Below are 25,289 nucleotides of genomic sequence, written 5' to 3'. Positions count from 1 at the left end.
CCTGATAGATTTCTAATAATGATTTTTGTTTTATTTTTAAAGTATTTATACTCTAGAAAACAAGTAGAAAAGAAAATCTATGCTTCCCAAGTCTGCAAACAAGACTGAGAATACTTTGGATTTGTGAATGAACTAAATTAATGAAGCCAAGTGTAGAACAGGCAACAGATCCTTGTTTATAATACATATGAAATCAATAAAGGTGCTGCTCCTTCACACAAATAAGCACATACCAGTGAAAGTTTTATCAAGAGCTTCCATATTAACCATAAAATAAAATAGATTAACTGAGATTTTAGCCAACAGGGAAAAAAATTATAAAAGAATGGTTTTAGCAAACACACCTAGAATTGAACTGTTTTATTTAATAGCCATTTACGCATCACTTCTCAGCCTTTTGGCTAAGATCAAGTGTGTATTTAACAGCCATTTATACCAATAACTGGTTTCACAAAATTAACTGACATTCACCTATATTATATCAACCTACTTTCAGGGATGAATAATAATGGGGTTTATTTTGCCATCTCAAAATTGGCCCCTGTAAATTTACCCAGTTCTAATTTATCCACCCTAATATTAGGAAGATTTAGCTGACAGACACTTTAATTATTACTGTCTCTATCTTTGGTAGTTAGTTACTACCATTTTAGCCTCTTCAGGTTTTATGTGCACCATGTAATTCTAGTGTACTGAAAAGCAAATATAGATTACCAAAAGGTTACCTCTCGAGATATTAATAAAGCTAAAACATAGCAAAATAGAAATTCTATGTCAAATGCCAGACTTTGAAGAGCTAGATTCAGGGAACATAGTTTATTCAGCTCTAAGAATCTGAAATTACTTCAGCACGAATCAGCAGTGGCAATAGGGATAGATAATATGACACCTGGAGGCAGAACCAATAAGAATTGATCACTCATTACATGTGCAATCCAGGAAAGGGTCAGAGATAAGTCCAAAGTGTCTGCCTAGGTGACTTGGAGGAGAACTTGCACAACAAGCTCAAGGGGTTGAGAAACAAGAGAATCCAATCCACTGGCAAAAGAGTTGGCACTGGGAGAAGGGAGGGGAACTCTCCCTCGAAAGTAGAGGGCTGGAGGAGAGTCGGATGACAAAGGGGAAGACTACTTGATGGAATTCATATGAGTTAAACTCTACTTGCTCAGCGACACTAGACAATGAAGGAAGAGCTTTGAGAAATGAGATAGAAGAACATCAGAGTAGATTTCCTTCTGCAGCCTGGCCATGGATGATGTTCTAGAATCATCTCTGACAGAGATATGAGATCAACAATTATGAATCTGCTCTTAAAGCAAGGAAGTCCAGCACCTGAAATCTTCGTTTTACAACAAATAATCTATTTTTTTCAATTTTATTTAGTTATACAAGTCTCACGTATTTCATATATACAGATTTAGGAGCACGCTGATACTTCCTCCCCACCCCCCCAACCCACCCATGCCCTCTCCCATTCCCACTCTTCATTTTTACAGGGATCTAAGCTATTTTTACTAAGCTATTTTAATAGCAAGAATGAAGGCCTCCAAGTAAGTGCCATAGAACTGAGGAGAGAAAAAGGAAACCCGTTTTCCCTAGACAGCACAATCTCTAAGGCTGATAAATCAGCACTGTGCAAGAGTGCACAGCTCATTAAAGTTAAAATTACCATTGCTTCACTGATTAATAAACGAGTTCAAGTTCTCCTAAATCTTTGATAGCTGATTTTTAAGAAGTAAGGGGTCAAAAAGTTTTTGTTATCCAATCAAAATCTGTCTGCCCTTCTTAGTTGTTCTCCATTGGCAAATGCCCCCTCCACTGTGTGACTCAGGGATAAACTGATTGGTAGAGACAATAATGGGAATCAAATTGCTTTCCCATAGATGGATTCAGAAAGAGATATAATACCAACCATGGTCAATCAGACTGAGGGAGTTGGGTGCATGGCTTCTGGGTGCAGTTTGATCTTTTTCTCCTTCCTGTGAACATTTTTTGTTATTTGAATGTAACTCCTAGAAACAAAATCATGAGAACAAATGATAGGACAAAGCTGACTGGGGATGGTAGAATGGAAAGACAGAAAGGATATCTTTTAGATTCTGTATTAACCAACCTAGAACCTTCACACTCCTTGATACTTCTTGTGTGGGAGAACACATTTCCCTTATATTTGACCACAGTTGACATTTACATTTGTTTGTCTTGTTGTTGCTTGTTGCAAATCCTATCTTAGCTGATTTAAGGGTGCCATAGAAGAGAAAAAAAATCCATATTCCCAGCTACTCACAATTTTATTGTCTATTTGATTTTCTCAAGCCAAGGCACTTTGAGCAGACCCGTGGTGTGTTACAAGGAATGCTAATCAGTGCAATACACTTATACAGCTACTTACGGTGTCAACTCCCTGAGTATCAGCATTTTGCAAGCACTTGCAAGAGCATAAATATGTATTTCAAGTGTTGTAGAAGGAGGACTTTGTAAAGAGAAGCATCATATAAGACAAAGTAGAAATGGAAAGTCACTTGAACATGCACAGATAAAAATCTTCACAAAAGAAAAATAGGAAAACATTTATTTCAAAGTAAATAATCTCTAATGAGCTTTAAGAGTTCATCATTTTTTAAAACTGCACACAACAAAAACAATGTGTCATATGCAGTATATTTTCTGACTTAAAAATAACCCTTGGAAAAGTTGCTCATTTCATTTGCAGACCCTAATAGCAAATTTTATCTGCAGTATCTTTAAAATACTCTGAAAGAGTGATCTTGGAAAACATAATCAACCAAAGCTTCATTTTATAAAATGCAACCAAATATCCTACTGTGAAGCCAAATCAAAAAGTTAATGAGGATATAAGAAGAAAAAAATTTACCAGCCCTTGAGAGAGAAAAGTAAAAGTATATACTAAAACATTCATTTGTCTGAAATACAATAAAACTAAAGTCTAAATTAAGCAGGAGCTTAGGTGTGTTTATATATTTTTACTGTAAATATTAAACAAAATCAGGAAAAGGTTCTTATAAGGAAAGAAGTTAAAATATTCTGTTTTACTATAAACAACACAGCTTGAAGATCTCTATATGGAATCTTAATACAGTTCAACAAGATGCTACCACACATGCTAATCTTTAAGTCTTCTACCACAAATATCATACAGATACTCTAATATCTTACACATACATAATTTTCTCATTATTTTTGAAGAGTCCTACTTATCTTTCCATTTCCTTTAGATATAGAATAAAAAATTTCTTCTGCTTCAAACAATTTAAACAGAATGAAAATTTTTCACAATGAATATCCTTCAAAGGAGTGTTTCAAAGACCTTCTCTTTAGGAAAGCTTACACATGACTAGGATTGCATGTTGGGGTCGGGAAAGAACTGCAGAACAGAAAGCCATGCAGACGGGGAACACCAAAGGAACCAGGATGCCTGGGCCAATTCTTGAAAACAAAGGAGAGGTGCCATCAAGTGGCTGAAGAAAGAATTCTTCATATGGGAGCGGTTTTTCCCAGACATTGCCATCTGGTGGCCAATATTGGGAATCATTTCAGACTTGTAAAATGAGATCATGAAATGTCTTTTATGTGTTATATAATTTAAAGTTTGATAGCGCCCAACTGCCATTAACAGAGTAAATGCCCTTGATATCCTTTATAATGCCACTTAAAGACAGATTATAAGAAATAATAATAATGGAATGAGTGTCAATCATAATTTTATAGTGAAGAAGAATTATGTTTAAACATTATATCTGGTTTAATAAATGATTTTAGGAAATTTTTCCATAAGAAACTCAAATTAAATTGATATTTACAATTGTATTTAATCCTGAAGCTATGATTTTTAAAGTTAGCTTACCAGACATTTACTTAGCCTTGTAATATCTCCTGGAAAATTTAACAGGCTTTTTTCATTGTTATTGCTGTCATTTTTGTTAACCTGAAATGGACCTTACAAATCATCAGATGAATTCTTTTTATCTTTTTCCCAAAAAATATTTCCTGACCTCCTTCAATGAACAAGGATACAGATCTTGGTTACACAATGGTGTGCAAAACAGCCATGACTCTGTCCCTAAGAAGCTGACAACTTAGTGTAGGTGATAAATATTTGAAGAAATGTGTCTGTTTATTCATTTAGAATATATACATATATATGTATGTGTGTATATATATATATATACATACTATATATATGGGGAGGAGGGAGGGAGGGAGAGAGAGAGAGGGACTCAGAGGGAGGGAGAGAGAGAGAGAGAGAGAGAGCAAGAGCACACGCACATACACTACTTTTTATGCCTTGTTCAAGGCCGCATTAGAGAACCAAACAGACAATCCTATTCTAGAGGATTGCTTTGAAATACAAAGGACAAATTGAACAAAGATCTGAATAGGAACTTTTTGTAGGAAAATGTCCTTTTACTTTTCTAGGAAAATGACACTAAATTATATAAAACCTGAGTAGCAGAGAGTATATGGAGAGGCAAGAGCCAGGACCAGAGGGAACAGAGATGTAGCCACATGTGCATATGCAGAAGTCCTCAAATGGGAAGAAATGAGAGTAGCTGAGGACAGTAAACAAGGAGAGTGGCATGACCTGGGGTCAGAGATCAAGGAGGGTGCAAGTCCCCGCAACATCACTGCAACATCAGGTGGTGAAAAGAAATATGATTTTCAATGTCAGAGTAATGGGAAGTCATTTAAGAAATACAATCACAGGGGTAACATGATTTACATTACTTTGAAAGATCAGTAAACTACTGGCACAAGATGGCTAGATGACACATGGGAAGATAAGAGAGTGCATTCTTTCATTTTTAGAGAAAGTTTCCATTTTTCATTTTCTCAGAGAAGCATGAACTTGACAAGTCTACTGTAGCCATGCACAAGTTACTTCCCAGCTTCATTAATTCTAATGGTTGACTTCATTAAAAATAAAATTATTTGAAAAGCAGAGACCGAAAGACAATTTCATCTACAGCTCACTCCCCAATTGTCTGCAACAGCCAGAGCTGGGCCAAGCCAAACACAGGAGGCTGAGCTCAATCTGAGTCTCCCACATGGGTAGCAGGGACCCAACTACTTAAGCCATCACTTGTGCCTCACAAGGTGCACGTTAGCAGGAAATTAATCCAATATGAGATGCAAGCATGGAAAACTCATCCTGTAGACATGCAAATACTAGCGCTTAGGAAATCAGACAGAAGACCAGTTGATGCTCATTTTTACCTCATTCCTAGCTGTAATTCTTCACTTCCTCATCTCCAGTGCCCCACTACATTAACCTCACCCTCTGATGAACTGCCTCGATCTTTTCTGTGTTTACATCCTTGACAAGACTGAAAGTGCTTGTGTCTTCCTCACTTTCTGCAGTCCCACAATGCTGTCCTTTATACTTGGAAGCTTTGAAAATAAGCTTCCAAAAATTCTAGGAAAATAAAATTAAAAGGTAAGCAATTTTGGTGCAAAAATTTTGAACTTTATGCATAGTTTTTCCATAATACACATTTTTCATTAACTTTTTGAAGATCCTCTCATTAAATAATTAACTAAATAAAAAATTGATGTTTCCTATCAACCTGTTGAACAATAGAATCACAATTTTTAAAATTAGAATACTTGTTTCTTCAAAGGAAAATGTAGATTCAAGCTAATTTATTTTGAATTTATTTCCTGTTCTAGTTTTCCCAATCACACCCAACTGTGGTAGGACACAAGCTTCCTCCTAAAGTCTCTGTTCTGTTTTTTCACGTAAGGTAGACACCAAATATCAGGAAACTGAAAGGTTTTTGCGGGAGGACCTTGTGGGGCAGCAGGTTAAGCCACTGTTTGGGACACTCACATCCCCTATAGGAGTGTCTGTTCCTAGCTCCTCTGCTTTGTATACAGCTTCTTGGGAGGTGGCAGATGATGGGTCAAGTACTTGGGTTCCTGCCACCTATGTGGGACACTTGGTTGGAGTTCCAGTCTCCTGGCTTTGACCTAGCCCACCCCTGGCCATTTCTGGCATTTGGGAAATGAACAGGTGGATGGAAGACTGATCTCTACCCATCCTCACACCCCCACTTCCTTTCTCACTTTGACTTTATCATTCGGATCCTCTGCCTTCCAATAGATGAAAACTAATGACCATTTGTAAAATAAATGTTTTTTCCTGGACTTTTTTCTGCCATTCTGAAATCTGGCCATTTTCTTCCAAGCTATAACACTGTTTCTTTGACACTGGTTTCTTCACATTTCTGAAAATTATGATAATTTGTACTATCAACCACTGTTGCTCCTATCAGTCCCCATATCAAATCTGATTAGTTCTGTGAAAGTCATCACCTTTGACCAACTTCTTTCTACATAAAATTATTACATTTTTATTGGGAGCAGGTTTCAGTAAGTAAAATTAATGAATTCTCTGTATCCATAGGGCTAGCAGAAACCACATCTCCCAGAGAGTAGATTTAATCCAGAAAAAAGAGGCCTGAAAATAATTCAGAGATTCTTATAGGGTTTCCCTGTGTTCTTCATTCCAAATTTGATTCTACATCATTTGGGCTGCCACAGTACTATGGACTCAACCTTACACAACTACACTTGAATCCTCTAGAGTGATGGCTTATTTCATGTGTCTGCCTTCCTTATTAAAATATAAGTCCATGAGAGCACTTTCTTATTTGTATTTGTATCCTTCAGATCGGATTCATAATAAGATGTTGAACATGTTTGAACTGATAAAGGAAAAGTAATTTTTCTTACTATTTGGAGAGTTTTACTGACTCAAAGCCAACTTTTGCTTTATAGTAGTCAAGCAATCACCCAACATGCTTTAAGTCAGTAATTCTCAGCCAGCAAGAATTTTTCAGTCCTGGCTTATCTGGAGATATTTTTGGTCTTCATGAGTGAGAGTGTGTGTGTGTACCACTGTCAACTACTTGGTAGAGGTGAGAAATGCTGCTACGCAGCATACAAACCACACACAGCCACTTGTAACCAGTACACAACCCACACACAGCCAGTAGTAACCAGTATACAACCCACACATAGCCACTTATAACCTGTACACCACCCACACAAAGCCAGTTATAACCAGTAAACAACCTACACACAGCCAGTAGTAACCAGTATACAACCCTCACACAGTCACTTGTAACCAGTACACAACCCACACACAGCCACTTGTAATCAGTACACCATACCCACACAGCCACTTGTAACCAGTACACCACTCACACACAGCCGCTTGTAACCAATATACAACCCACACACAGCCGCTTATAACCAGTATACAATGCACAAGACAGGCACTTATAGCACAACATTACATGGCCAAAAATGTGAATAGTACCAATGTTGGTATAATTGGTCTTAGGTTACAATTTCAATGTCTCTTCACACATACTAAAATGTGATGCCTCTTCATACATACCAAATGTTTCCTGCTAGAAATTGCTTTGGTACAGCCTTTATAGAAAATAGTATGGAGTGTCATAAAAAAATTTAAAAAATAGAACCCTCAAATCACATCATTGTGCATATATTCAAAGGAAAGAAAGTCAGTATGTAAAAGAGATATTTCCATGTTCACTGCCACGTTATTCACAATCCCAAGATGTAGAATCCACCTAAGTATTGACTAGTGGGTGAGTGGATAAAGAAAATGTGATATAAACACATCTAAAATACTATTCTGAAGACGAAGGGAATTATGCCCCTTGTGACAACATGGATGAAACTGGAGGATACTGTGGTAAGTGAAATAATTCAGACACAGAAAGAAAATCACACTTATGTATGGAATCTATAAACATTGAACGCATAGAAACAGTGAGTTCAGAGGCTGGGACAGAGAGGACTGGAAAGATGTTGGTCAAAGCATATTCACACATGCTGAGACAAGAAGACTAAGCTCAGGAGTTCCACAGCACAGTATGGTGACTACAGTTAACACCAGGATAATATATACTTTAAAACTGTTAAGAGAATTTCTAAGTATTTTCATCATAAAAATTGAAAGCATTAAGGTAATGAAAAATATTAATTGCCTTGATTTAGCCAATTTTAATGACACAAAGGCTAATATATTTGAATACCTATTTCAAAATATATTGTATAAAAGTATGCAATCTTTATTTGTCCATTTAAAATAAAATTTTAAAAACCATTTTGTCTAATTATCAAAATGTTTTTTTTTTTACTTTTTTTCAATTATTTTTTAAACTTTCATTTAATGAATATAAATTTCCAAAGTACAGCTTAGGGATTACAATGACTTTTACCCCCATAACTTCCCTCCCACCTGCAACCCTCCCCTCTCCCGATCCCTCTCCCTTTCTATTCACATCAAGATTGATTTTCAATTATCTTTATATACAGAAGATCAATTTAGCACATATTAAGTAAAGATTTCAACAGTTTGCACCCACACAGAAACACAAAGTGTAAAGTACTGTTTGAGTACTAGTTATAGCATTAATTCACATTGTACAACACATTAAGGACAGAGATCCTACATGGGGAGTAAGTGCACAATGACTCCTGTTGTTGACTTAACAAATTGACACTCTTGTTTATGGCATCAGTAATCACCCTTGGCACTTGTCATGAGTTGCCAAGGCTATGGAGGCCTTTTGAGTTTGCCGCCTCTGATCTTATTTAGACAAGGTCATAGTCAAAGTGGAAGTTCACTCCTGCCTTCAGAGAAAGGTACCTCCTTCTTTGATGACCTGTTCTTTCCACTGGGATCTCACTCGCAGAGCTCTTTCATATAGGTGTTTTTTTGTTTTTTTTTTGTTTGTTTGTTTGTTTGTTTTTTTGGTTTTTTTTGCCAGAGTGTCTTGGCTTTCCATGCCTAAAATACTCTCATGGGCTCTTCAGCCATATCCAAATGCCTTAAGGGCTGACTCTGAAGCCAGAGTGCTGTTTAGGACATCTGCCATTCTATGAGTCTGCTGTGTATCCCGCTTCCCATGTTGGATCGTTCTCTCCCTTTTTTATTCTATCAGTTAGTATTTGCAGACACTAGTCTTGTTTGTGTGATCCCTTTGACTCTTAGTCCTATCATTATGATCAATTGTGAACAGAAATTGATCACTGGGACTAGTGAGATGGCATTGGTACACGCCAGCTTAATGGGATTGAATTGGAATCCCCTGGCATGTTTCTAACTCTACCATTTGGGGCAAGTCAGCTTGAGCATGTCCCAAATTGTACATCTCCTCCCTCTCTTATTCCCACTCTTATATTTAACAGGGATCACTTTTCAGTTAAATTTCAACACCTAAGAATAACTGTCTGTTAATTACAGAGTTCAACCAATAGTATTAAGTAGAACAAAAAAAAAAAAAATTACTGGCCGGCGCCGCAGCTCACCAAGCTAATCCTCCACCTAGCAGCGATGGCACACAGGGTTCTAGTCCCAGTCGGGGCGCCAGATTCTGTCCTGGTTGCCCCTCTTCCAGGCCAGCTCTCTGCTGTGGCCAGGGAGTGCAGTAGAGGATGGCCCAAGTGCTTGGGCCCTGCACCCCATGGGAGACCAGGAGAAGCACCTGGCTCCTGCCATCAGATCAGCGCGGTGCGCGGGCCGCAGCGCGCCGGCCGCGGTGGCCATTGGAGGGTGAACCAACGGCAAAAGGAAGACCTTTCTCTCTGTCTCTCTCTCTCACTGTCCCTCTGCCTGTCAAACAAACAAACAAACAAACAAAAAATACTAAAAGGGATAAAGTATTAAGTTGTTTTTCAACAGTCAGGACAAAGGCTGGTCAAGTCATTGTTTCTCATAGTGTCCATTTCACTTCAACAAGTTTCCTTTTTGGTACTCAGTTAGTTATCACTGATCAGGGAGAACATATGATATTTGTCCCTTTGGGACTGACTTATTTCACTCAGCATGATGTGTTCCAGATTCCTCCATCTTGTTGCAAATGACCAGATTTCATTGTTTTTTATTGCTGTATAGTATTCTATAGAGTACATGTCCCATAATTTCTTTATCCAGTCTACTGTTGATGGGCATTTGGGTTGGTTCCAGGTCTTAGCTATTGTGAATTGAGCTGCAATAAACATTAATGTGCAGACTGCTTTTTTGTTTGCCAATTTCATTTCCTTTGGGTAAATTCCAAGGAGTGGTATGGCTGGGTTGTATGGTAGGGTTATATTCAGGTTTCTGAGGAATCTCCAGACTGACTTCCATAGTGGCTTTACCAGTTTGCATTCCCATCAACAGTGGGTTAGTGTCCCTTTTCCCCCACATCCTTGCCAGCATCTGTTGTTGGTAGATTTCTGGATGTGTGCCATTCTAACCGGGGTGAGGTGAAACCTCCTTGTGGTTTTGATTTGCATTTCCCTGATTGCTCTAAGCAAGCATAAATAGAACATCATACTGTGCCCATCTATCTTCGTTTCTGTATCCCCATTGTCTCATGGCTACACTCTTTCACTTCCAGAAATAGTAATGTTGTTGTTCTACTGTTTTTTTAATGTTCATGTAAAAAGATGCTGAATGACTAATCAAGAATTTGGAGTCTCCCATACTAGGAAACAGAAATAAATGAAAATGAATGAAGAATGTTTTTAATCCTCTCTTCAAAAACTTTCTTTTTAAAAAATTATTTATATAAATTTAACATATTTTGTATTTCACATATACCTATTTCATATTTCATATTTCATATACACCTATGTAAGAGCATAATTATACTCCCTATCTTATCTTTCCTCTCACCCTCCCTCCTCCTTTCTTTTGTTTTTCTTAAATTTTTACAATGACATATTTGCAATCTACTTTATAATCACAAGCTTAACCCTCCAAATAAAGAATTCAACAAGTAGTAAGTAGAAAAAAAAAACATCTCTAATGGACTATAAACAATAATCAAACTTCAAAACATCAGTTTCACTCATATACATTACATTTTTGTGCTCTGCATATATACATTTTTTACACTACTGCTTCACGATAACACCCACTGGCAGACAAAGCATTTGAATAATCTGCCCTTACTTGCAAACACCAGTCACCTCTTCTAAATCATTCCTGTCTTCTCCAATGCACCTCTGTAACACAATCTATTAAAATGAAGCAGTTAGTGTAAAAGACATGTGCTATACACAAAAGGAAGGTAAAAAGAAGAGGATATATTTTTGTTGCTAATCTTAAAGTCTATTCTCATTTATTTCTTGTATATTTTGAACCATGAGTAAAAACACATCTTTGCAATCTGTAAATTTCTGGTTCTTGTGACCTTGGGCAAGTCTTTTATCCCCTGCCAGAATGCATTGCCTTGTATATAAAATGATGAATTCTACATGCCTAGTTTAATTATATAAAAGCTCTTTAAGGTTATTATTCACAGTAAATTCATTATCTGACTCTGCTTTCTCCTAGAACAAAGCCAGCTCCACTGCTTGCTTCTTATAGACAGATGTCACCACAATTATCCTGTTTTCAGACATGAATGATCTACAGCCAACCAAGAGTAAGTGGTTAAATCAAAAGAAAACATGTATTTATTGCTTTTCCTTTGATCTCGTTCCAAAATCTGAGATGTGACATATTCAATAAGGATTCCAGTCTCTCTGAAGGCCATTCTGCCTCTTTTCACTTTTTCAGAGGTATGGTAACCACAAAAGCAGAAAAAGAAAGTAGGAAGTAACCTTCAAAGTTACAAATCCCCATGAGGACAACAACTTTAATTGCAGGCAATAGAATTGGAATTCAAATGATGCTTCTTCTGATAACAGTTTCACAGGTGAAGGCACTACGTATTAATTAGTAGACACAGTCTTGCCTCTATGATTTAATTACAGTCCTAACTGCCTTACACTGCAGCTGCTTTAAGAGTAAAGAGTCCGCTTGTCACTACAGGAGCACTCTTCCTCTTATTGAACACCAACATGTGGCAGGTGCTGTGCACATGGGACTGAAGAACAAAGACCATCATGGACCCCTTCCCTAGTCTGTTACAGAAGAGAGGCTGTATACAAATGGCTTTATTTTTTGTGTGTATTTTTTTTATTTGACAGGTAGAGTTATAGACAGTGAGAGAGAGAGAGACAGACAGAAAGACAGACAGAAAGGTTGTCCTTCTGTTGATTCACTACCCAAATGGCCATTACGGCTGGTGCTACGCCGATCCAAAGCCAGGAACCAGGTACTTCCTCCTGGTTTCCCATGCAGGTACAGGGACCCAAGCACTTGGGCCATCCTCCATTGCCCTCCTGGGCCACAGCAGAGAGCTGGACTGGAAGAGAAGCAACCGGGACTAGAACCTGGTGCCCATATGGGATGCCGGCACCGCAGGCGGAGGATTAACCAAATGAGCCATGGCTTTAATACAATGTGATGAGAATCACAGAGGTAAATATCAGAAGGGATGGAGGAGAGAGATGGTTTCCTTGGGTGAGTTAGGGGAATTTTATGAAGGAGGAACTGTATTGAAGGATGAAGAGGAGTTCATCAAGTAGAAAAGTTACAGTATTTCAGATAGACAGCAGTGCATGCAAGATATGGCTATCAGCCTGACATGGAATCTAGATAGTTTGACAGTGCTAAACAATGCGTGTGTGCAAGAGCAGATGCAGTGCATGTGGCTAGGATGATAGTATGAAGCTAGCCAGGGTGGATGGAGGAACCTGTGCTTTATGTCCAGAGTCAATGTGATTTTTGATGGTAAGGAGAAGCATATAAAATGGTATTTAACAATGTGTGTTGCACAGAACACCAATCCTCTTTGTGCTTTTCTAATAAAATAATAATCGGTCAATAAAATGTAGGAAAAATTATGTATTACAACAACCTCTTGGAATTTGTTATGTAAAAATTCTAAAACTTCTGAGAAATTTTAATCTTGTTAAACATAGCTTAACCCAGCATTTCCCAAATGTGCCATCTTTTACACTGTGCAAAATGAGTGTTTGTAAGACATTCGGGAAAATGCAATTATTGTAATTAGATTTGTAGGTTAGAAGAGTTGTTTTGAAGTCATCCTTCTAAACTAATCTGGCAGATGGACCAGAAGGGTTGTACAGATGAAGAAGATGTCTTAAACTGATAGAAAAATGAAAGAGATGGGCTCTTAGATAAAGGATGTTGAAGGAACACTAGAGAGACTATAACAAGCAAGTCATGGGAGGTGGGGACAGTGTAAGAAAGAGGGAGAAGAAGATGAATTCCAGGTTGTCAAATAGGGTACCTCACTGGATGGTTGGGTCATTGTTTAAGAACCCAGAATAGAGAAAGAGGAGCAAGTTGGGAGAAAAGTAGTGTCTTCAGAGCTGATGCAATGAAAATGTTTGTGCCATGGGCTGAATGGCTGGTAGATGAGAATTATCCTTATTACATATTATACATACCCATATCCATATTACATAGTAATAAGGATAACCAAAACATTATATATATGGGAGCACATTTGGCACAGTGATAGAAACAGTGCTTGGATACATACATCCAATTTCAAAGTACCTGGGTTTGAGTCCTGGCTCTACTTTCTAACCCAGTTTCCTACTAATATGCACTCTAGGAGGCAACAATGGTTGGTTCCCTGCCACCCATGTGGGAAAGCTGGATTGAGTTCCCAGCTTCTGGCTTGAGCCAGGCCCAGATCTGGCGATTGTGGCCATTTGGGGAGTGCACTAGCAAAGAGAAAAAAAAAAAAAAAAACCCTGTCTCTTGCTCTGCCTTTAAAATAAGTTATATAGCCAAAACAATCAAGGCTGAGCCACGGAGTAGGTGCAGGGGCCTAAGGATTTCGACCATCTTCTGCTGTCTTCCCAGGTGCTCTAGTGGGAAGGTGGATCAGAAATGGAGCAGTCAGGACTTGAACTGGTGCTCCATTGTGCAATGCTGGCATCACAAGTAGCAGTTTAATCCAGTGTGCAGCAATGCCATGGCAGGATAAACAGATTTGTTTTTTTTTTTTTTTTTTTTTGACAGGCAGAGTGGACAGTGAGAGAGAAAGACAGAGAGAAAGGTCTTCCTTTTTTTTTTTTTCCTGTTGGTTCACCCATTGGGAAAGCAGTGGAAGATGCCCCAAGTGTTTGGGCCCACCACCCCTGTGGGAGACCTGGAGGAAGCTCTTGGCTCCTGGCTTCGGCCTGGCCCAGCCCCAACTGATTACGGCCACTTGGAAAGTGAACCAGCAGGTAGAAGATCAATCTCTCTCTCTTGCTCTCTTCCTCCCTCTCTCCTTTATCTTCCCCTCCCTCCCTCTCTTCCTCCCTCTGCCCCTTCTCTATCTTAAAAAAATTTAACTGAATTAAGTGACCCAAATAAATTTCCCAAATCAGCAAAGAAATATGGTCCTCTTAAAAGAAAGTAAAACATAGGACTTCATGAGCTTTATTTCTAAGAGCTTTTATTTGATCTACAAAACTCCTGTATAGTAGGAAACATCATTCATTTTGCAGGTAAGGAAATCAAGGCTAGGAAAATTTAGGTAACTTGACCAGGATCACCCTGAAACATTCCAAGTAGGAATTTAGACAAGAACCATTCAAAGCTGCACAAGGATCTGACCCATGGCACCACTCTGCCTTCCCTTAATCTCTATTTCTTCCTCCCTTCCCATAGCATACAAGTATTTTGGGGGCTGGTTTTGTGGCACAGTGAATAAGCCGCTGCCTGTGATGCTGGCATCATCCCATATGTGCGTTGGTTTGAGCCCTGGCTCCTCCACTTCTGATCCAGCTCCTTGCAAATGCACCTGGGAAAACAGCAGAAGATGGCCCAAGTGCTTGGGCATCTGCTGTCCTCATTAAATATATTTGGAAAATGTGGGGAGCAACTCGGACTAGTCTAAGTTACTGGAATTAAGACTTATTCTATGCATCTGCTTTCCCACAATATGGTGCTGAGAAGGGAGAAACAGCTTCTACACAGCTGCCTCCAGTTCAACCAATAAACTGTAGGACCTGCTCCTGATTGGAGGAGAGCAGCGTACTCGGCGTGTGGGCCACCGAGTTGGGATTGGTGGAAGAGGACTATAAAGGAGGAGAGAGACAACATGCACGAGGAACATCTAAGAGGAACATCTATCTGAAGGAACACCTGTGCAGCCCCCGAGAGAGCCGGCCGGCGGTGTGCCGCTCCCCCGCGGAAGTGGGGAAAGTGGCTAGGGGGAACCGCCCTTCCACGGAGGTGGAAGGGATGGTAGCCAACCCGGGAAGAACCAGCAGCAAACCCGGGGAGGGCCGAGCAGACAAAAGAACAGCACAGGGTCCTGTGTCATTCCTCCATGAAGAGGGGGAGCGACAGGAAAATTTGCTACTTTTCATATTTTTGAAAATTCTTAGAAGTGTGTTGGTTGCATGTGGGTGTATCATTTCTCATTATTACTAGAGAAGAGTTTAAATCTCACTACAAAGTGTTTTTACAAAGAAATATACTTAATTGGGATGATAGCAAAGAAAGATGTTTTTACAGATATGAAACACCCACTCAGTTCTCTTAAATCTAAGTGTGAGATCTTTAATATTTTTATGAGAACTAAGGGAAAAATGAATTACACTTTCATGATGGAAAGAAAACAACATATAGATTAGTAAAGCTTCTCTCACATATTACATACAAAATATACATTTTTAAAATGTCAAAATTATTTATGAGTTTGCATTTCCTTTGAGGATAACATCTTAAATGTTCTGCAGTAGACAGATGATCTGAATATAAGTTACATTTCTGATAGTAATATAAATTCCTTAAGTGATTTATTAAACTTGTTACCGCTCATACCCCTTAGAAGAGGAAATTATTTGTATAAGAGGTGAAATTATAAAGTGGTGAGACTGATGATTAAAGCAGCTTCTGTGAAAATGGTGACACTTTGGGATTGTCAGTGACTTTGTGCTCAATCACTACTGCTTTGCAGTCTCATCTGATTACATTTATTCAGCTAACGAGAGTTCAAGACACTGCTGATTCCACTATCAATAACTTTATTTCTAATGCCTCATTGCCTCATCAATGAAGTATGAACAAATATTCTCAGAAGTTCCTCAATCCTCTTTTAGTTGCTTTGACTCCTCACTGACATGGAGCTCAGAGGAAACTCACATCTATTACAAATATTGAGCATTGAAACCATGTACAATAAAGGATTCCTCTTTCCTTGCTTAACAGTAAGCTTCCATGGCTGCCTAATGTACTAACACTTCATAACAGTCATTTGCATACCTGTTACATAGTAACCTGCTGTGCCTTAAGAGTTCTCTCTGTTAAAAAGTCTGCTGAGCTGTCTTTTTAAGGTCCCAGAAAAAACCACACGGAATTAGCTGCAGCCAACATGGTAGCTAGAACCTGCTCAGGTCAACTCAGATTGATGCATACAATCCCTTACGATGCATTACACTGTGCAATGACACTCCTCTCAGCAGCCATCATTGGAAACACAAAGTATGTGAACACGTGCTTTGTTAAAAGCACATGCTCAAAGGACTTTCCCCACTCCTTGCTCTTCCCCTGTTATGTTCTGTTACTTTGTTTTGCCCAGTGTGGCCCCAATTATCCTAATTCCATCAATTCCCAATCGCCTTTCTGAATGAGAAGATTGACTTGGGCCTCAATATGATTTGCCTTTTTCTGCATACAGGCCTGTAATGAGAGTAATAATTAATAATAATAACAACTGTTCTCTTTACCACAAGATGAATTCAGTGCTTATTTATTTATTTATTTATTTTGACAGGCAGAGTTAGACAATGAGAGAGAGAGACAGAGAGAAAGGTCTTCCTTTCCGTTGGTTCACCCCCCAAATGGCCACTATGGCCAGCACGCTGCACTGATCCGAAGCCAGGAGCCAGGCGCTTCCCTCTGGTCTCCCATGCGGGTGCAGGGCCCAAGCACCTGGGCCATCCTCCACTGCACTTACGGGCCACAGCAGAGAGCTGGACTGGAAGAGGAGCAACCGGGACAGAACCGGCACCCCAACTGGACTAGAACCCGGGGTACCAGCACCACAGGCAGAGGATTAGCCTAGTGAGCCACAGTGCCTGCCGCTAATTTTTTTTTAATAGTAGTGTGTACACTAGTGCTCCTGACAACAGCATCATATGCAAATACACTTCAAATTAACAACAGAATCTAGTGTGCACATTCTCCTCATATTCAATACTGTTCTTTCCTCATACCAACTCCTCACCTAACTAACTAGTAACTACTGTCTCCCTCTCTCCTCTCTGCCTGTCTCTCTTCCTTTCTCACCTCTCTTCCTCTCATGTTTTTAAAATTCAAGTGACTCATGCAACTGAAACCCGAAACTGTCACAACTGTTATGAACTGATGTCACACGCTGACTTCCTGGTGAGGATGGACAACCTATTTTACCATACATGCCACACACTCTGCCTAGAGAAAGGGAATTGGTGCCCAACACCACCTCCAACACCAGGAGCAGCTAAAGCCTCTTAGACCTCTCAAGGGATCTCCACCTGCTGAAACCAGAATCCAAAGATATTTCTGGCTACTTACATATTCTAGCTTGACACTTTGCATTCCACTGCACTGGATCTGTGAACTGAAGTTTATCAGGAATCTTGCTTTCATTTTACATAGCCCTCATCATTATATGATTCCAGTCCCTGAAATATGGAGACTGATTTATTTGAGGATAACAAGGTAAAGAAAAACTGAGGACTATGTACACGGATTGACCTGATAAAGTTTATATCACGAGGGAGTGATGAAGAATAGTAGTGTGCGGGCCAGCATCATGGCACAGTGCATTAAATCACCATCTGCAATGCTGGCATTCGATATCAGAGCACAAGTTCAAATCCTGGATGCTCCACTTTCTATCTATTTCCCTACTAATGTGTATGAGAAAGCAGTAGATGATGACCCAAGTACTTGAATCTCTCCTACCTACGTGGAAGTCAAAGGAGGAGTTGGCCTGGCCTAGCTCCTGCTGTTGTGGCCATGTCAGGGGTGAACCAACGGATGAAAGATATTGCCCCTCTCTGTGTCACTCTCCATATGAAATCAGTAAGTAAATACTTTTTTTTAAGAGAGCAGTCTGAATTTTGATGCACTAGCAAGAAAGAACAATTTTATTTAAATAGTTATAGAGTGTGACAGTCTGCTTAAATTTTATTCTGTATTCTTTCTATACCTTTGTCCCTCCAGGGACCCCTTCTAAGAATCCTCCTCCCTTCTTTTATTCTTGGTTTCCTTTCCATTTCTTATATCCTTTGAATGTCATAAAATGAGCATAAAAGTATAAACAAAATAATGTCAGTCTTTTTATGTCTTATCTTACTTTTATTTTTAATTTATTGTGGTAAGGACATTTAGCATGTGATCCACCCTCTTGACACATGTGTATAACACTCTTGTTGACTCTTAACACAGTGTTGTACAATAATTTTTAGAGCTTATTCATTGCATCTAACTGAAACTTTTTGCTCACTGATTAATAATTCCTCAAGAGTCTGCTCTCCCGTCCCTAGTAATGACCATTCCACTCTTTGATGCCATGAATTTGATATTTTATAAGCCTCATGTGCATTTCAATATGTAGGGTTTGTCCTGTGAGTGGCTTATTTCACTTAGCATAGAATTTTGTGTTTCTATTTATGAACACAATTTTAATCCTTTACCTGCCATACCCTTCTCCAACAGCAAAAGAGTTGTATCATAAGACAAAGGTTCAGTTAAATTATACATGAATGAAACTTAAAAAGAAGAAAAAAAACTGTCATCCGTCAGTGGCGAATTCATAGAGTCACAGAAGCTGTCTATGTACCTATAGTGACCCCTCTCCCTTCACCCTCACTCCTTGCCTTCCTCATGCCCTGACGTCTTGGCCTGGTTGCCTTTTCCTACAACACTCAGGCTAAATGAAATGCCATCTCCTTAGAAAGGCCATCTCAGAGTCCTGACTAACTTAACACCCACCTCCAACATTATGTCCTTAGAACATTCCAGGATACTACTTTATAGCACTTGCAAAAAAACACTGTAAATCAATTATTCTGGACTAGAAGCACCATAAGGGGGTGATCTCTTTCTGTTCCACTCATTATTGTAGTTCTCAGCCCCAGTATATGGCCACCCATCAGGAATGCTCAGTAAGTGGCTGTCATGAATAAACAAATGCATGGATAAAGAAATGGATGCTAGTTCCTTAATTACGAGAGATTTCAGCTCCTTCCTGTCACTGTCCACAGGGAGTAGAAGATTTGCAAAGGGCAGTGCAGCTCCTAACTTAGATTCAGCTCATGATCCCTTCTCCCACAAGACTTGAAAGTCTGCAGCCCCTCTCGCATTAAATGCCAAACTCACTGTTTTTTAAATGTCCAGAGACAAGAATGATCATTTGTTCACTGACATATAATGTCATATGATGTCAAAGGACATGACAGAAGATAGACAATGTGGGTATCATTTCTGCTAATATTCCCAGTGGGTGACAAATGATGAGAACAGTCATCACAGGTCTTTTCAGTTCCTGCTTCCACAAATCTTAGGATATAGAAGAAAAGATAGGGATTACTTTTTTACTCGAATCCATTTAGAATCTCTTAAGATCACCCTGAAGTTTTTCCTATTCTTGGAAGCAAGGAGTGTTATAGGATTCTGTTGGAAAAAAAAGACAATGGAGCAAATTTGCTGAAAAACTTCAAAATAGATTATAGTGATTATTTACAATGATCTAGGGTACTGATTAATAATTAATAGGCATCTCAGGCATCGAGTTGAATGACAGGATTAAGCATGATAGTACTCAGGACTCAATGTTCTACAGAGGACTGGTATGGGCTTGTGGGAATAGGAGCTTAAAGGGATCGGAGAAGGCTTCCCAGAGAAAGTGATATTTGCACTGTACTTTGAATGGGAAAAATAAATTCACAGTGAAAGAGTAGAGTATACAAAGGGACAGGCAAAGGTGGAGAGGAACAAGATATGAGTTCTGAACTCTCCAATGTAAATGCCTTTCAACTATTAAAAATTACTATGAATAGTAAAGATACATGGCATTTAGTAGATTCGTATTTGGAGGGTCGGTGCATTATATGCAAGATCGTATAAAGCACCAGTATTCCTGTTCTCTAGTAAAAAGAGAAAAATGTCAGTAAGCAGCAGACAAGAATGTCAGATCAAGCCATTCCACATGAAGAAAAGGTTAGTATTGCATACCTGACTGTGATCAGAGATTATGAATATTTTTATCTGCTATCTTCTATCACCACTGAAATGTTTTCAGGGATATGTGGGGACACAACCAGTATGTGTGCTTTAAGAAAAAAAAGAACATATTTCTCCTTCAAGTTAGTGAACCAAATCTCAGAACCAGAACAGAGCAGCCAAGCAGATTAATCTCATTTGAAATGACACTGCATTTTCTTCGGAGGATAAAACTATATAAAAAATAAGGCTCATGATTGGCCAGTAAGCTAAGGAGGTAGGAAATTAGGTTAAAAAAAGTCTTTTTTATGTTGTAGGCAAAGCCTGCCTTCTAACAGTAAGTACTGGAAGAACTGGAGTGAACAACACTCTAACAAACAACAGGGAGAATATTAAGCAGGAATGCAAATTGGACCTTGAAAAATTAACAAAATTTCTCACAGGTATATTCTAACTAGATAGTCCCCATGAAATTTGCTTCCTATAAATTCTAAAGGTTTGGGCTGGTGCTGAGACATAGCAGGTAAAGCTGCTGTCTGCAGTGCCAGCACCTCATAAGGGTGCTGGTTCAAGACCCGACTGCTCCACTTCTGATATGGCTCTCTGCTATGGCCTGGGAAATCAGTAGAAGATGGCCTAAGTCCTTGGGCCACTGTACCCATGTGGGAGACCTGGAAGAAGCTCCAGGTTCCCGGCTTTGGATTGGTCCACCTCCTCCCATTGCAGCCATGTGGGGAGTGAACCAGTGAATGAAAGATAACCTCCTTCCCATCCTCCCTCCCTCTCTCTCGCTCTCTTTCTGCCTCTGCCTCTCTATAACTCCACCTTTCAAATAAGTAAATAAATCTTTAAAAAAAATAAATGCTAAAGATCAACAGAATATCTTTGTGGCAAAAAAAAGGAAGTTGGGGCTAATTCAGAGACATTCACACTTCCTAATTAATTTAAGAAAATTTGAGAGGAAGAGAGAGAGAGAGAGAGAGTTTTCACCTGCTGATTTACTCCACAAATGCCCACAACAACCAGGAGTGGGAATAAGCAGAAGTCATGGACCTAGATCTAAGTCTGTCCCACATAGATAGCAGGGATAGAAGAACTTGAGCTGTAACCTGTTGCCCTCCAGGCTGTATAGTGGCAGTAAGCTGGAAAGGAAAGCAGAGCTGAGACTAGAGCCTACAATTCTGATTTGGGCATCCCAAGCAGCACGTAACTGGTAGGTCAAATTCCAGTCCCATACCTCATATTTAAACCCCTGGATCACTTTTACTCTACTACTCAACAGAGAATAAATATTTCTATTTCTCATCTTTACACGAATTTGCATGACCATCTAGGGTGAGAGTCAGGAGTCTTATTCTAACTTGTTCTGTTTAGTATTATAATCCTACATGTGCAATCCAATTCTCAGAATTATGCTTTTTGGTAACATAAAATCATGCAGTTTATGTCACACTTCTGCTTAAAACCTTCCAACAGTTCCATCCCTGTTTAGAATATATTACAAACCCAAAGAAGGTCTATGGACTCTGGCCCCTGACCACTGAACTCATCCTATATTGCTCTCCTGCTTGTTGGAATCCCATTGCTTGCTGGACCACACCAAGCTTCCCCATCTCAGTGTCACAAGAATTGCTGCTCTGTGTAACTGAAATGCACTCCTTCTTAGGTATTTCCCTGGCAGATACCTTGAAATTATCCTGGCCTCAGATCCACACTCCCTTCCTGTGACAGCAGCATTCATGATGATCTCTTGATGACCCTCACTTCCTGTGACAACCTGTGACATTCTCCTCTCCTCTCCTTTCTTGTGGCTTGAGCATTAATCTATGTGGTCAATAATATGGTAGAGAGATATCAGGTGACTTCCTAGACCTAAATATAAAGTAGATAGCTTCCCTCCTTTTTTCCCTCTTATTATTTGCTTTGGGGGAAACCATTTAACATGCCATGAATCTCAGAATATTATACCCTGCAAAGCTCTCATTTATGAATGAAGGTGAAATAAAGACCTTTCATCACAAACAGAAACTGAAAGAATCTGTCACCCCTCGTCCAGCCCTACAAAAGATGTATAAGGATTTGTTGCACAGAAACTCAGAAACATGGTCATCACTACAAAAGAATGTAAAGGAAGAAAATCTCTCAATAAAAGTCGAAAGGAAATTCAAAGTAAAATATAGGAATATTTTTGGAAAAATGGCAGGCCAAAGTTGTTATTTATCAATAGTCACCTTGAATGTAAATGGCCTCAATTCCCCAGTTAAAAAACACAGACTAGTTGAATGTATTTAAAAAAAATTTGCTGCCTACAAGAAACATATCACCAACAAAGGTACACACAGACTGAAAGTGAAAGGGTGGAAAAAGACATTCCATGACAACAGAAGCCAACAAAGAGCTGAGGTAGCCATCTTAATATCAGACAAAATAGACTTTAACACAAAAACTGTTAAAAGAGAAAAAGAAGGGCACTATTTAATGATTAAGGGATCAATTCAACAGGAAGATGTAGCTATTATAAATGTATATGCGCCTAATTACAGGGCACCTGGCTATTTAAAAGATATGTTAACAGATCTAAAGGAGACATAGACTCCAATACAGTAGTAATGGGGGACTTCATTACCCTACTTTTAGCAATGGACACATCAACCAGACAGAAAATCAGCTAGGAAACAGCAGAGTTAATCAACACTATAAAACAAATGGACCTAACAGATGTCTACAGATCTTCTCATCCTACAGTTGCAGAATATACATTCTTCTCAGCAGTACATGGAACTTTCTCTAGGACTGACCACATACTAGGCTATAAAGCAAGTATCAGCGAATTCAAAAAAATCAAAATCATACCATGCATCTTCTTGGACCACAGTGGAATGAAGCTGGAAATCAGCAACTCAGGAATCTCCAGAATATATGCAAACACATAGAGACTGAACAACATGCTCCTGAATGAACACTGGGTCATAGAAGAAATCAAAAGAGAAATCAAAAAATTTCTGGGAAAAAAATGAAGATGACAACAGAATATATCAAAACTTATGGGATACAGCAAGAGCAATGTTAAGAGGAAAGTTTATAGAAATAGGTGCCTACATCAAGAAATTGGAAAAGCACCAAATAAATGAGCTATCAGTGCATCTCAAGAATCCAAAAAAACAACAGCAAACCAAACCCAAAACTAGTAGGAGAAAAGAAATAATTAAAATTAAATAAACAAAATTGTTCCAAAAAATACAAAAGATAAGTAAAACAAAAAGCTGGTTTTTAAAAATAAACAAAATTGAAACACCATTGGCCCAACTAACCAAAAAAAAAAAAAAAAGAAAAAGACCCAAATCAATAAAATTAGAGATGAAAAATAAAATATAACAACAGAAACAACAGAAATAAAAAGAATTATCAGGAATAACTACAAAGAGCTATATGCCAACAAACTGGGAAACACAGAAGACATGGATAGATTGCTGGACAAACACAACCTAACTAACTTGAGCCATGAATACACAGAAAACCTAAATAGACCCATAACCAGGCTGGAAACTGAATCAGTAATAATGGCCCACCCAACAAAGAAAAGCCCAGGACCAGATAGATCCACTGCTGAATTCTACCAGATGTTTAAAGAAGAACTAATTCCAATTCTTCTCAAGTTGTTCAAAACAACTGAAAGAGGGGGAATCCTCCAAAATTCTTTCTACAAAGCCAGCATCATCTTAATTCCTAAACCTGTAAATGGTGCAACAGAAATAAAGAATTACAGACCAATTTCCCTGATGAACATAGATGCAAAATTCCTCAACAAAATTCTACCCAATAGAATTCAACAACACATCAGGAAGATCATCCACCTAGACCAAGTGGGATTTATCACAAATCAATCAATGTGATACATCACATTAACAAACTGCTGAACAAAAACTATATGATTATCTCAGTAGATGCAGAGAAAGCATTTGATAAACTATAACACCCTTCCATGATGAAAAACTAAGCAAATTGGGCATAGAAGAAACATTCCACAACACAATCAAGGCAATTTATGACAAACCCATCAACAGTATCATATTGAATGGAGAAAATTGGAAGCATTCCCACTGAGATCCAGAACCAGACAGGGATGCCAATTCTCGCCATTGCTATTTAATATAGTACTGGAAGTTTTAGCCAGAGCCATCAGGCAAGAAAAAGAAATCAAAGGGATACAAATTGGGAAGGAGGAAAACAATCACTATTTGCAGATGACCTGATTCTATATATAGGTGATCCAAAAATCTCCACAAAGAGACTATTGTACCTCAGAGAATAGTTTGGCAAAGTCACAGGATATATAGTCAATACACAAAAATCAAAAGCCTTTATATACATACACAATGCCATGGCTGAGAAAGAACTTCTAAGATCAATCCCATTCATAATAGCTATAAAAAAATCAAATACCTTGGAATAAATTTAACCAAGGATGTAAAAAAATCTCCATGTTTAGAATTAAAAAAATTTAAAGAAATAGGGGAAGATAGAAAAAGTGGAAAAATCTTCCATGTTCATCAAAATGCCCGTTCTTCCAAAAGCAATTTACAGATTCAATGTGATACCAATCAAAATACCAGACAGTCTTCCCAGATCTAGAAAAAATGATGCTGAAATTCCTGTGGAGGCACAGGAGACTTCAAGTAGCTAAAGCAATATTATATCACAAAAAGAAAGCCAGAGGCATCACAATGCCAGATTTCAAGATGTACTACAAGACAGTTATAATCAAAACAGTCTGGTACTGGTACAAAACAGATGCAAAGACCAATGGAACAGAATAGAAACACCAGAAATCAATCCAAACATCTACAACCAACTTATATTTGATCAGGGAGCTAAAACTAATCCATTGAGCAAAGACAATCTATTTAACAAATGGTGCTGAGAAAACTGGATTTCCACATGCAGAAGTATGAAGTAAGACCCCTACCTTAAACCTTACACAAAAATCCATTCAACATGGATTAAAGATCTAAATGTATGACCCAACACCATCAAATTATTAGAGAACATTGGGAAACCCTGCAAGACATAGGCACAGGCAAAGAGTTCTTGGAAAAGACCCCAGAGGCACAGGCAGTCAAAGCCAAAATTAAATGGGATTACTTTAAACTAAGAAGTTTCTGTACAGCAAAAG

General features: G+C 38.6%; 1 protein-coding gene and 1 pseudogene across 12 annotated transcripts in view; one reads left to right on the top strand and one right to left on the bottom strand.

Annotated features, from left to right (window-relative positions):
* The window catches only part of TRPM3 (transient receptor potential cation channel subfamily M member 3), a 1,000,643-nt gene that overhangs the window by 743,821 nt on the left and 231,533 nt on the right, over positions 1 to 25,289 (bottom strand). The window lies entirely within an intron of this gene.
* Positions 4,562 to 25,289, top strand: part of LOC108178104 (nuclear transport factor 2 pseudogene) — a 92,847-nt pseudogene continuing 72,119 nt past the window's right edge.

The sequence above is a fragment of the Oryctolagus cuniculus genome, chromosome 1, assembly GCF_051225735.1.
Source record: "Oryctolagus cuniculus isolate XC-2025 breed Fujian yellow rabbit chromosome 1, ASM5122573v1, whole genome shotgun sequence".
In the NCBI taxonomy this organism is placed as follows: domain Eukaryota; kingdom Metazoa; phylum Chordata; class Mammalia; order Lagomorpha; family Leporidae; genus Oryctolagus; species Oryctolagus cuniculus.
This window is presented reverse-complemented; position numbering and strand designations above follow the sequence as displayed.